Below are 13635 nucleotides of genomic sequence, written 5' to 3' on the forward strand. Positions count from 1 at the left end.
TAGGGAGAGGGGAGAGAGAGGAAAACGGTGGGGAAGTGGAGAGAGAGATGGGTGGTGTAGGGAAGGGGGGAAGGAAAGAAAGAGAGAGGAAGAGGGGGTGAGGAAAGAGGGTGAGAGAGGAAGAGGGAGCGAGAGAGAAAGAGGGGGTGAGGAAAGAGGGAGAAGAGAGAGGAAGAGGGGGTGAGGAAAGAGGAGAGGGAAGAGGGGGTGAGGAAGAGGGGGTGAGGAAAGAGGAGAGAGGGAGAGAGAGAGAGGAAGAGGGGGTGAGGAAAAGGGAGAGAGAGAGAGAGAAGAGGAGAGAGAGAGAGGAAGAGGGGTGAGGAAAGAGGGGGAGAAAGAGAGAGAGAGGGAAAGGGGGGAGAGTGAGGAAGTAGGAATCATATACCCTTAAGAGGAAAGCAGTGCTTTAGGAGTTATAGTGTGTATGTTCGATGACGCACCGTTCCAAGTAGATTGCTCAGGGCGATATCAGCATACGCAGAAAAAAAGCTGTAGGGCAGAGAAGACAGTCATCTACCATTCTACACACACACACACACACACACACCACACACACACACACACACACACACACTCTCTCTCTCTCTCTGACATGAATAGCAGGGAAGACACTGCTGTCCTTTGATGTTGATGATGGCTACGTTCCAAATGCAACCTTATCCCCTACATAGTGTTGTATACCTTATTCCCTACATAGTGTTGTATACCTTATTCCCTACATAGTTTGTTATACCTTATTCCCTACATAGTGCTGTATACCTTATTCCCTACATAGTGCTGTATACCTTATTCCCCTACATAGTGTTGTATACCTTATCCCTACATAGTGTTGTATACCTTATTCCCTACATAGTGTTGTATACCTTATTCCCTACATAGTGTTGTAAACCTTATTCCCTACACTAGTGTTTGTATACCTTATTCCCTACATAGTGTTGTATACCTTATTCCCTACATAGTGTTGTATACCTTATTCCCTACATAGTGTTGTAACTTATTCCCTACATAGTGTTGTACCTTATTCCCTACATAGTGTGTAACCTTATCCTACATATGTTGTATACCTTATTCCCTACATAGTGTTGTATACCTTATTCCCTACATAGTGTTGTATACCTTATTCCCTACATAGTGTTGTATACCTTATTCCCTACATAGTGTTGTATACCTTATTCCCTACATAGTGTTGTATACCTTATTCCCTACATAGTGTTGTATACCTTATTCCCTACATAGTGTTGTATACCTTATTCCCTACATAGTGTTGTATACCTTATTCCCTACATAGTGTTGTATACCTTATTCCCTACATAGTGTTGTATACCTTATTCCCTACATAGTGCGTAAACCTTATTCCCTACATAGTGTTGTAAACCTTATTCCCTACGTAGTGTTGTATACCTTATTCCCTACGTAGTGTTGTATACCTTATTCCCTACGTAGTGTTGTATACCTTATTCCCTACGTAGTGTTGTATACCTTATCCCCTATGTAGTGTTGTATACCTTATTCCCTACATAGTGTTGTATACCTTATTCCCTACGTAGTGCTGTATACCTTATTCCCTACATAGTGCTGTATACCTTATTCCCTACATGGTGCTGTAAACCTTATTCCCTACATGGTGTTGTATACCTTATTCCCTACATAGTGTTTATACCTTATCCCCTACATAGTGTTGTATACCTTATTCCCTACATAGTGTTGTATACCTTATTCCCTACATAGTGTTGTATACCTTATTCCCTACATAGTGTTGTGTACCTTATTCCCTACATAGTGTTGTGTACCTATTCCCTACATAGTGTGTATACCTTGTTGCCTACATAGTTTTGCCTTATCCTACATAGTGTTGTTATACCTTTTTGCCTACATAGTGTTGTATACCTTGTTGCCTACATAGTGTTGTATACCTTGTTGCCTACATGGTGCTGTAAACCTTGTTGCCTACATAGTGTTGTATACCTTATTCCCTACATAGTGTTGTATACCTTGTTGCCTACATAGTGTTGTATACCTTATTCCCTACATAGTGTTGTATACCTTGTTGCCTACATAGTGTTGTATACCTTGTTGCCTACATGGTGCTGTAAACCTTGTTGCCTACATAGTGTTTGTATACCTTGTTGCCTACATGGTGCTGTAAACCTTGTTGCCTACATAGTGTGTGTATACCTTATTCCCTACATAGTGTTTGTATACCTTGTTGCCTACATAGTGTTGTATACCTTATTCCCTACATAGTGTTGTATACCTTGTTGCCTACATAGTGTTGTATACCTTGTTCCCTAATGGTGCTGTAACCTTGTTGCCTACGTGGTGCTGTAAACCTTGTTGCCTACATGGTGCTGTAAACCTGTTGCCTACGTGGTGCTGTAAACCTTGTTGCCTACGTGGTGCTGTAAACCTTGTTGCCTACATGGTGCTGTAAACCTTGTTGCCTACGTGGTGCTGTAAACCTTGTTGCCTACATGGTGCTGAAACCTTGTTGCCTACATAGTGCTGTAAACCTTGTTGCCTACCATAGTGCTGTAAACCTTGTTGCCTACATGGTGCTGTAAACCTTGTTGCCTACGTGGTGCTGTAAACCTTGTTGCCTACGTGGTGCTGTAAACCTTGTTGCCTACATAGTGCTGTAAACCTTATCCCCTACATAGTGTTGTATACCTTATTCCCTACATAGTGTTGTATACCTTATTCCCTACATAGTGTTGTATACCTTGTTGCCTACATTAGTGTTGGTGTACCTTATTCCCTACATAGTGTTGTATACCTTATTCCCTACATAGTGTTGTATACCTTATTCCCTACGTAGTGTTGTATACCTTATTCCCTACGTAGTGTTGTATACCTTATTCCCTACGTAGTGTTGTATACTTATTCCCTACATAGTGTTGTATACCTTATTCCCTACATAGTGTTGTATACCTTATTCCCTACATAGTGTTGTATACCTTATTCCCTACATAGTGTTGTATACCTTATTCCCTACATAGTGTTGTATACCTTATTTCCCTACATAGGTACCACCTATGTGTTGTATACCTTATTCCCTACATAGTGTTGTGTACCTTATTCCCTACATTAGTGGTTGTGTACCTTATTCCCTACATAGTGTTGTAACCTGTTGCCTACATTAGTGTTGTGTACCTTATTCCCTACCTAGTGTTTGTATACCTTGTGCCTACATTTAGTGTGTATACCTGTTCCTACATAGTGTTGTTATACCCTTGTTGCCTACATGGTGCTGTAAACCTTGTTGCCTACATAGTGTTGTATACCTTATTCCCTACATAGTGTTGTATACCTTGTTGCCTACATTAGTTGTTGTATACCTTTATTCCCTACATAGTGGTTGTATACTTGTTGCCTACATAGTGTTGTATAGCCTTGTTTGCCTACATTGAGGTGTTGTAGTACGCTTGTTGCCTACATGGTGCTGGTAAAACTTGTTGCCTACATTAGTGGTTGTAATACTTTTATTCCCTCATAGTGTTGTATACCTTGTTGCCTACATAGTGTTGTTTACCTTATTTTCTTGTCTTCCTTTTGTACTGTCTCTACCTCTCACTCCCGTTCCCCCTCCCCCTTTCACAGCTCTCTCTCTCTCTCCTTCGTTCCCCCTCCCTCCCTAAGCTGTCTCATCGTTGTCGGTGATCAGGCCTACCACAGTTGTGTCGTCATCAAACTTAATGATGGTGTTGGAGTGGGTGAGGAGGGGAATAAGCACGTGCCCCTGAGGGGCCCCTGTGTTGAGGATCAGCGTGGCAGATGTGTTGTTGCCTACCCTCACCACCTGGAGGTGGCCCYTCAGGAAGTCCAGGATCCAGTTGCAGAGGGAGATGTTTAGTCCCAGAGTCCTTAGCTTAGTGATAAGCTTTGTGGGCATTATGGTGTTGAACGCTGAGCTGTAGTCAATGAACAGTATTCTCACATAGCTGTTCCTTTTGTCTAGGTGGGAAAGGGTAGTGTYGAGTGCGATTGAGATTGCGTCATCTGTGGATCTTTTGGGGCAGTATGTGAATTGGAGTGGGTCTAGGGTTTCTGGGATGATGGTGTTGATGTGAGCCATGACCAGCCTTTCAAAGCACTTCATAGCTACCATTTAGGCAGGTTTACCTTCACTTTCTTGGGCACATAGACTATGGTGATCTGCTTGAAACATGTAGGTATTACAGACTCTTGTCCTGAACCCACTCCTGCGTTATCTTAGCTGTGTGCTGAGSGTCGTTGTCCTATTGGAAGGTGAACCTTCGCCCCAGTCTGAGGTCCTAAGCGCTCTGGAGCAGGTTTTCAGCAAGGATCTCTTTGTAATTTACTCCGTTCATCGTTGCCTTGGTCCTGACTAGTCTCCCAGTCCCTGCCGCTGATAAAAAATCCCCACAGCATGATGCTGCCACCACCATGCTTCACCGTAGAGATSGTGCCAGGTTTCTTCCAGTCCAGAGTTCAATCTTGGTTTCATCAGACCAGAGAATCTTGTTTCTCATGGTCTGAGATTCTTTAGGTGCCTTTTGACAAACTCCAAGCGGGCTGTCATGTGCCTTTTATTGAGGAGTGGCTTCCGTCTGGCCACTCTACCACAAAGGCCTGATTGGTGGAGTGCTGCACAGATGGTTGTCCTTCTGGAAGGTTCTCTTATCTCCACAAAGGAACTAGAGTTCTGTCAGAGTGACCATTGGGTTGTTGGTCACCTCCCAGACCAAGGCCCTTCTCCATCAATTGCTCAGTTTGGCCGGGTGGCCAGCTCTAGGAAGACTCTTGGTGGTTCCAAACTTCTTCCATTTAAGAATGATGGAGGCCYKTGTGTTCTTGGGGACCTTTAATGCTTCAGAAATGTTTTGGTACCCTTCCCCAGATCTGTGCCRCGACACAATCCTGTCTCAGAGCTCTACGGACAATTCCTTTGAACTCATGGCTTGGTTTTTGCTCTGACATCCACTGTCAACTTTGGGACCTTATATAGACAGGTGTGTGCCTTTCCAAATCATGTCCAATCAATGTAATTTACCGCAGGTGGACTCCAATCAAGTTATAGAAACATCTCAAGAATGATCAATGGAAACAGGATGCACCTGAGCTCAATTTTGAGTCTCATAGCAAAGGGTCTGAATACTTATGTAAATAAGGTATTTTTGTTATTTGTTGATAATAATAATAAAAAAATCTTAAAACCTCTTTTCGATTTGTCATTATGGGGATGTTGTTATGGGGTATTGTGATGTCATTATGGGGTACTGTGTGTAGATTGATGAGGAAAAACATTATGTTATCCATTTTAGAATAAGGCTGTAATGTAACAAAATGWGGAAAAAGTGAAGGGGTCTGAATACTTAAAAAATGCATTGTAGAGAGATAGGGCGTGAAATGGAGATAACTTATCACTGAAAGATAAAATAGACTACACACACACACACACACATGGATGTATAAGTATGAGCACACACACACACACACACACAGATACGCAGACAGACACACACACGTATATTCAGGGTCGTAACCATGGAAACCTCAGAGATTGAGGTAGGAAAAATTAATTGATGGTAGGTTACGATATCCAATGACGCAATGGCGTTTCCCGCACCCCAATGCACCAACACACACACCACACACACACACCACTACCACACACACTAGACACACACAGACACGATCACAACGAGCTCCCAACAAATCAATATACTATCAACCCAGACTTATTTATATCTACAAGCAACCGACATCAACAAGGGCAGATAACATAGACAGACAGACAGACTGAACTAGACAGACATCTTGAAGAATGTTTGGGAGACGCAGTTGTCTAACATAAAGTATCTGTACACAGATACCACACATACAACACACAGGGAGAGGAAGGAGAGGTAGATATCTATTCTATTGGAATCTATCACTATATATTGGAATATATTCACTATCGCTATTGTATTAGTCTATCATTGTTACTAGTCAGCTAATCCTATTGGTTATCTTAATCACTATCCTATTGGTTATCGTATTTCGTATCTATTTGGTTTTCTATTCGCTATCCTATTGATTATCTTTCATATGCCTATTGGTTATATCTATTCCTTCCCTATTGGTTTATCATTGCGATCCTGGTTGCCTCACTATCGCTATTGGTTATTATTCATATCCTATTGGTTTATTATTCATATCCTAGTTGGTTATCTATTCACTATCCTATTGGTTATCTATTCACTATCCTTGGTTATTATTGATATCCTATTGGTTATTACTATTCACTATCCTATTGGTTTTATTAGTCAATATCCACTATTGTTATCTAGTCATCTATCCAGTGGTTATCTATTCTTTCTATTGTTTCTGTCCTATCTCTGTGGTTATCTAGTTTTCCCCCTATATATCTATTTGGTTATCTATTCGCTATCAGCTATTGGTTATTGTATATCTAGTGGTATCATCCTATTCTATGGTTATCTATTCGCTATTCTCTATTGGGTTTGATTCTAGTCACTATCCTAGTGGTTATCTAGTCACTATCCTAGTGGTTATCTAGTCAATATCCTATTGGTTATCTATGCATTGGAGTCTATGTAGTGTAGCTGTGTGTCATTTCATTGAGTATATACAGTGCCTTGAAAAAGTATTCATCCACCTTGGTGTTTTCCTATTTTGTTGCATTACAACCAGGATTTGTATTTGTATTTCATGTAATGGACATACATAAAATAGTCAAAATTGGGGAAATGAAATGAAAAAAATAACTTGTTTCAAAAAAATGGAAATTAAAAAATACGGAAAAATGGTACGTGCATATGTATTCACCTCCTTTGCTATGAAGCCCCTAAATAAGATCTGGTGCAACCAGTTACCTTCAGAGGTCACATAATTAATTAAATAAAGTCCACCTGTGTGCAATTTAAGTGTCACATGATCTGTCACATGATCTCAGTATACATACACCTGTTCTGAAAGGCCCCAGATTCACCACCAAGCAAGCAGCACCATGAAGACCAAGGAGCTCTCCAAACAGGTCAGGGACAAAGTTGTGGAGAAGTACAGTTTAAAACAAAATATCTGTAACTTTGAACATCCCACGGAGCATCATTAAAAAATGGAAAGAATATGGCACCACTACAAACCTGCCAAGAGAGGGCCGCCCACCAAAACTCAGGGACCAGGCAAGGAGGGCATTAATCCGAGGCAACAAAGAGACCAAAGATAACCCTGAAGGAGCTGCAAAGCTCCACAGCGGAGATTGGAGTATCTGTCCATAGCACCACTTTAAGACGTACACTCCACAGAGCTGGGCTTTACGGAGGAGTGGCCAGAAAAAAGCCATTGCCTACAGAAAAAAATTTGCAAAAATGTTTGGTGTTTGCCAAAATGCATGTGGGAGACTCCTAAAACATATGGAAGAAGGTACTCTGGTCAGATGAGACTACAATTGAACTTTTTGGCTCAAAAGGAAAACGCTATGTCTGGCACAAACCCAACACCTCTCATCACCCCGAGAGCACCATCCCCACAGTAAAGCATGGTTGTGGCAGCATTATACAGTGGGGATGTTTTTCATCAGCAGGGACTGGGAGACTGGTCAGAATAGAAGGAATGATGGATGGAGCTTAATACAGGATATTCTGGAGAGAAACCTGTTTCAGTCTTCCAGAGATTTGAGACTGGGACGGAGGTTCACCTTCCAGCAGGACAATGACCCTAAGCATACTGCTAAAGAAACACTCGAGTGGTTTAAGGGGAAATATCTAAAAGTCTTGGAATGGCCTTGTCAAAGCCCAGACTTCAATCGAATTGAGAATCTGTGGTATGACTTAAAGATTGCTGTACACCAGCAGGAACCCATCCAACTTGAAGGAGCTGGAGCAGTTTTGCCTTGAAGAATGGGCAAACATCCCAGTGGCTAGATATGCCAAGCTTATAGAGACATACCCCAAGAGACTTGCAGCTGTAATTGCTGCAAAAGGTGGCTCTACAAAGTATTGACTTTGGGGGGTGAATAGTTATGCACACTCAAGTTTTCAGTTTTTTTGTCTTATTTCTTGTTTGTTTCACAATAAAAAATATTTTGCGGTAGGCATGTTGTGTAAATCAAATGATACACAACCCTCCAAAATATATTTTAATTCCAGGTTGTAAGGCAACAAAATAGGAAAAATGCCAAGCAGGGTGAATACTTTGGCAATCCACTGTAGGTGGCAGATGAAGAGACTGATTCAGTGACCAGACGCAGGTTGATGTTAATTGTCATAAGTCTTGCCCTGGAGGCAGAACTGAGCGTTTTCMGCTAGATGGGCCGAATGTTTTTGGTGGGCTACAGTGCCTTCAGTAACTATTCATATCCCTTGACTTATATCACATTTTGTTAGGTTGCTCCCTGAATTCAGGGAGCAACCTAATGAAATACAGAAAATGAAAATGAAAATGAAATACAGAAATATCTCATTTATATACGTATTCACACATCTTTGCTATGACATTCCAATTTCCTTTGATCATCCTTGAGATATTGCTACAACTTGATTGGAGTCCACCGGCAGCCAATTCCATTGTTTGAACATGATTCAGAAAGAATCACACCTGTCTGTATAAAGGTCCCACAGTTGACAGTTCATGTCAGAGCAGTAACTATACCATGTCCAAGGGACTGTCTGTATAAAGGTCCCACAGTTGACAGTTCATGTCAGAGCAGTAACTTTACCATGTCCAAGGGACTGTCTGTAGATCTGAGATATTGTGACGAGACAAAAAAGTGCCTTCGGAAAGTATTCAGACCCATTGACTTTTTCCAGATTTTGTTATGTTATATATGTGGGATTGGAAATGATGCAGACAGTTACTTGATGGAAGCTACAATCTGTCTGCAATATTAAAGTTGAACTACCCCCCCCCTCCCCCCCAACAAAAATAAATAAATAATAATAAACATTACCATACAATAGACACATATTCACCTGCACACCCTAACTGACAAAAAAATAACAAAACAAAGACAACGTCTCTCATGCTTGGTTGAGTACAAAAACTTTTGACTCAAGTTGGCATGAGGGTCTGCTATACAAATTGATGGAAAGTGGTGTTGCGGAAAAAAACATATGACATTATAAAATCCATGATCCAAACAAACCACTGTGGGGTTAAAATGGCAAATACACACACATTTTTTCCCACAGGGCTGTGGGTGAGACAGGGATGCAGCTTAAGCCCCACCCTCTTAACTATATATCAACAAATTAGCGAGGGCACTAGAACATCTGCAGCACCCGCGCTCACCCTACTAGAATTCAATGTTTACTGTTTGTTGATGATCTGGTGCTTCCGCCCCCACCAACAGCAGCACCTAGATCTCTACACAACCTGGGCCTTGACATAAAATCTCAGTAAGACAAAAATAATGGTGTTCCAAAAAAGGTCAGTTGCGCCTCTCTCTCTCTCCTCTCTCTCTCTCTCTCTCTCTCTCTCTCTGTCTCTCTCTTCTCTTCTCTCTCTCTCCTCTCTCTCCTCTCTCTCCTCTCTCTCTCTCTCTCTCTCTCTCTCTCTCTCTCTTCCTCTGTCTCTCTGTCTTCTCTGTCTCTCTCTCTCTGTCTCTCTGTCTCTCTTCTCTCTGTCTCTCTTTCTCTCTCTCCTCTCTTCTTCTCTTATCTCTTCTCTTCCTCTCTCTCTCTCATCTCTCTCTTCTCCTCTCTGCTACTCTCTCTGTCCGTCCCTAAGCCTCCTCTGAGGTGGTCCGGTTAAATCATATGAAGAGAGACTTAGAGCGTCGTACTGCCACACGATGTGCCAGCAATGACAGTTTAGCGTTTGAACGTTGTTTCTGTCTTATCCTTTTATCAACTCCTGTCTCCTAAGTATAAACAAGCATGGAGACAGCACAGCATACATTATCACCTCTACTGGCTGCGAGATGTGCCGTGCCCCAGAGCCACGAGCAGGGCGCTGTAGAGACCCGTAAGAGGGGAGTAGAAGCACCGTCGCTCCCAGTAACAACACATGAAGGGCCCAAGGGTCTCACAGGCATAAAATTATTAACCCACACCTCAACGAGCAACTTGCCCTGACAGGCTACAAAGGAATACACAAACTAGCCACACACCAACACACTACTGTAATAAAAATAACAAATCCACACAACAATAATATGCACACTGTATCCAAAAGAGTGCACCCTATAATCCCTGATGCAAGGCAACCCGACGTTGTTGACCAGGCCCATACAGTCATCTAGTTATGCAACTACCTTTAGAAGAATTCCAGTCTCTAGATGTTCAGGGGAAAATGAAATCGAAATGGTGATCCAGCAATGGGCTTTTGTGCCGAGAGCCATGCCTACTGTGAAACTGTTCTCCACACCCTCACCACTCCTATCCCCATACTAAGCGCACCCCATAGCGAGATTGAGAGCTTGTTGTGTTCCACCTGCAAGTAAACGCCTGTGGAAGAGACCCGCAGACACTCTGTGTGCGCTGAATGCTGGATGTATCGTTTACTTCCACTACACATATGCGAGGTCAATCTGTACTCAGACTGCTAACCGCATGAAGCCGCAGTTGTGCTCTACTCTACGCCGTCTACCTCTACCTCTCTCTCTCTCTCTCTCTCTACTCTCTCTCTCTCTCTCTCTCTCTCTCTCCTCTCTCTCTCTCTCTCTCCTCTCTCTCTCTCTCTGTGTGTCTATAATAAGAGAATAAGCACGCACGAGAGAGAAGAGACGGAGAGAAACAGAGAAGAGACTGAGGAAATGTAGCCTAGTCGGTGACGGAGAGGAAGAGAGAGGACTGGAATTTGAATAAAAGAGAGATGAGATCAAAGGAGGGGAAGTTGGCAAGAGAACAAAAGAGGGCGAGGGGAAAAGAAAGAGGGGCGAGAGAGAGAGGCAGGCAGGCAGTGTAACCCATATTTATGTTTATTTATTTTGAACTATTTGCACTATTTGTACATCGTATCAACACTGTATATAGACATATGACATTTGAAATGTCTTTATTCTTTTGGAACTTCTGTGAGTGTAATGTACTTAATTTGTATTGTTTATTTCACTTTTATTTATTATCTACTTCACTTGCTTTGGCAATGTAAACGTATGTTTCCCATGACAATAAAGCCCTTAAATGGAATTGAATTGAATTGAGCGGGAGAGAGACAGAGAGACAGAGAGACAGAAGACAGACAGAGAGACAGAGAGAAGAGAGCGAGAGACAGAGAGAGACAGAGGAAAGAGAGAGAGAGAGAGAGAGAGAAGAGAGAAAGAGGAGGAGAGCGAGAGAAAGAGGGAGGAGAGAGAGAGAAGAGAGAAAGAGAGAAGAGGGAGAGAGAGAGAGAGAGAGAGAAAGAGGAGAGAAGAGAGAAAGAGGAGGAGGAAGAGAGAGAGAGAGACGAGAGAGAGAGAGAGAGAGAGAAAGAGGAGGAGAGAGAGACAGAGACAGAGAGAGAGATAGAGAGAGAGAGAGAGAGAGAGAGAGAGAGAGAGAGAAGAGAGAACAGAAACAGATGAGTGGCATTTGAGATGTAGTGAAACTAACTCTTACCATGATAGACATTATGATGTAAATAAATAATCTCTATTTACGCCTACGTTTTGGATTTGTTCAGAGTACTCTTATACGGAAAGAACATATCCTTAGACCAGTTTATATGTGATCTAAAGCAAGCGCTGGCAACGTAGGAACTCTCCAACAAGCTTGGTATGTTGTGGCTAGTCTCATAGAGTTGGATCGAGGACCCAAAGCCTGTTTAAGCACATGTTAACCCTCATTGGTGCTGCCGATGCTGTCACTTCATAAATTATGTAATTAGCTGTTCATCTCTATAACCTTTTCTGATTAGAAAGACCTCGCTGTCTGAAAGTCCTTCTTCCATAATCACCTAGCCTGTTTTTACAGATCAACACAGATGGAGGAGATGAGATGAGGAAAGAAAGAAAGAGAGTAGATGAGGAAATAAAGAAAGAGAGGAGACGAGGAAAGAAAGGGGAGGAGACGAGGAAAGAAAGAAAGAAGGAGAGGAGACGAGGAAATAAATAAGGAGAGGAGACGAGGAAAGAAATAAGGAGAGGAGATGAGGAAAGAAAGAAGGAGAGGAGACAAGGAAAGAAAGAAGGAGAGGAGATGAGGAAAGAAAGAAGGAGAGGAGACGAGGAAAGAAAGAAGGAGAAGAGACAAGGAAATAAATAAGGAGAGGAGACAACAGAAAGAAAGAAGGAGAGGAGACGAGGAAAGAAAGAAGGAGAGGAGACGAGGAAAGAAAGAAGGAGAGGAGACGAGGAAAGTAAAACACTTTAGACTATTGACAGGGGATACGTCCCCAGAAGGCACATGTTGACTGAGTCACAAATGACACCCTATTTCCTATAGTGCACTACATTTGACCAGATCCCTATGTCAGAAGTATTGCACTATATAGTGAATAGGAACTGTTGACTCTACCCTTGCCAAGTTGTTATTTCTCATTCCTTAAAGTCATCATCTCATCTCTGCTCAGGTAGTAGCTGCTAACCAGCCTGCCAGACCATCGAATGTCATCTCTGTGCTCCCCAGAATGTACTGTCTGTACTGTCTGTAGTCATCCTAATTAGCTACAGTAGGCTTCGCTGCAGAGCTGTCTGACAAAATCATTTGACTAGTTCTTCAAAGTAGATAAGGCATACTTTCACAAACGATCTCTAACCCTCTCGTCTTGTGTTGTGTACATTCCTCTCTCATGCGATCTGTGTGTATCTAATTTAATGAAGCAGGCGTAAGTGGCACAATGGATTATGGTCATTGTAGTGAATTACCACGTTTCTGCGCTGAAGTAGATTGAATATTTTCTTAATTAAAACTACAACTCCCTTCAGCCCAGCGTCCCACATAGTTCTTGACTTGATTTCTCTCGTGAATGATTTGATTTCTCTCTAGAGAAACGGTGCGTAGGGCTCACAACAAAAAAACAGAACTAAATGAAATTCAAGTAATTGAACCGACATCGGTCAATTAGTTGTTTATCATAAACTGGGTGATTCGAGCCCTGAATGCTGATTGGCTGACAGTCGTGGTATATCAGACCGCACACCACGGGTATGACAAATCATTGATTTTTACTGCTCTAATTATGTTGGTAACCAGTTTATAATAGCAAAAAGGCACCACAGAGGTTTGTGATATATGGCCAATATACTACGGCTATCCAGGCACTCCGTGTTGCATCGTGCTTAAGAACAGCCCTTAGCCGTGATATATTGGCCATGTTGGTTAATCTCTCAGCACCACGTGTTGTCCACCCCTCTTCCTTCCCCTCTTCCTCTCTCTCCTACCTGAGTGAGGCTGAGCTGGGTAGCGTTGCTCTCTAGCTCCCCTAGTGGTGTGGCAGGGTGGTGAGGGTAGTAGGGGTTAGAGGAACCAGTACAGGCCAGGTAGAGCAGGATCACCATGTTGAAGGGGAACACAGCCACAGGTAGGTCCCACTTATCTAGCAGGGGAGCCAGGCCACTGTAGAGGAACGTACTGCAGGGAGAAACGTACTGTCAGGCCACTGTAGAGGAACGTACTGGGGAGAGAAACGTACTGTCAGGCCACTGTAGAGGAACGTACTGGGGGGAGAAATGTACTGTCAGGCCACTGTAGAGGAACGTACTGCAGGGAGAAACGTACTGTCAGGCCACTGTAGAGGAACGTACTG

The 13635-nt window shown here is 42.6% G+C and overlaps 1 pseudogene; it reads right to left on the reverse strand.

The window, feature by feature from the left end:
* The window catches only part of LOC112075251 (urea transporter 1-like), a 31681-nt pseudogene that overhangs the window by 8486 nt on the left and 9560 nt on the right, over positions 1 to 13635 (reverse strand).

Source organism: Salvelinus sp. IW2-2015, unplaced genomic scaffold, assembly GCF_002910315.2.
Source record: "Salvelinus sp. IW2-2015 unplaced genomic scaffold, ASM291031v2 Un_scaffold3045, whole genome shotgun sequence".
NCBI lineage: Eukaryota > Metazoa > Chordata > Actinopteri > Salmoniformes > Salmonidae > Salvelinus > Salvelinus sp. IW2-2015.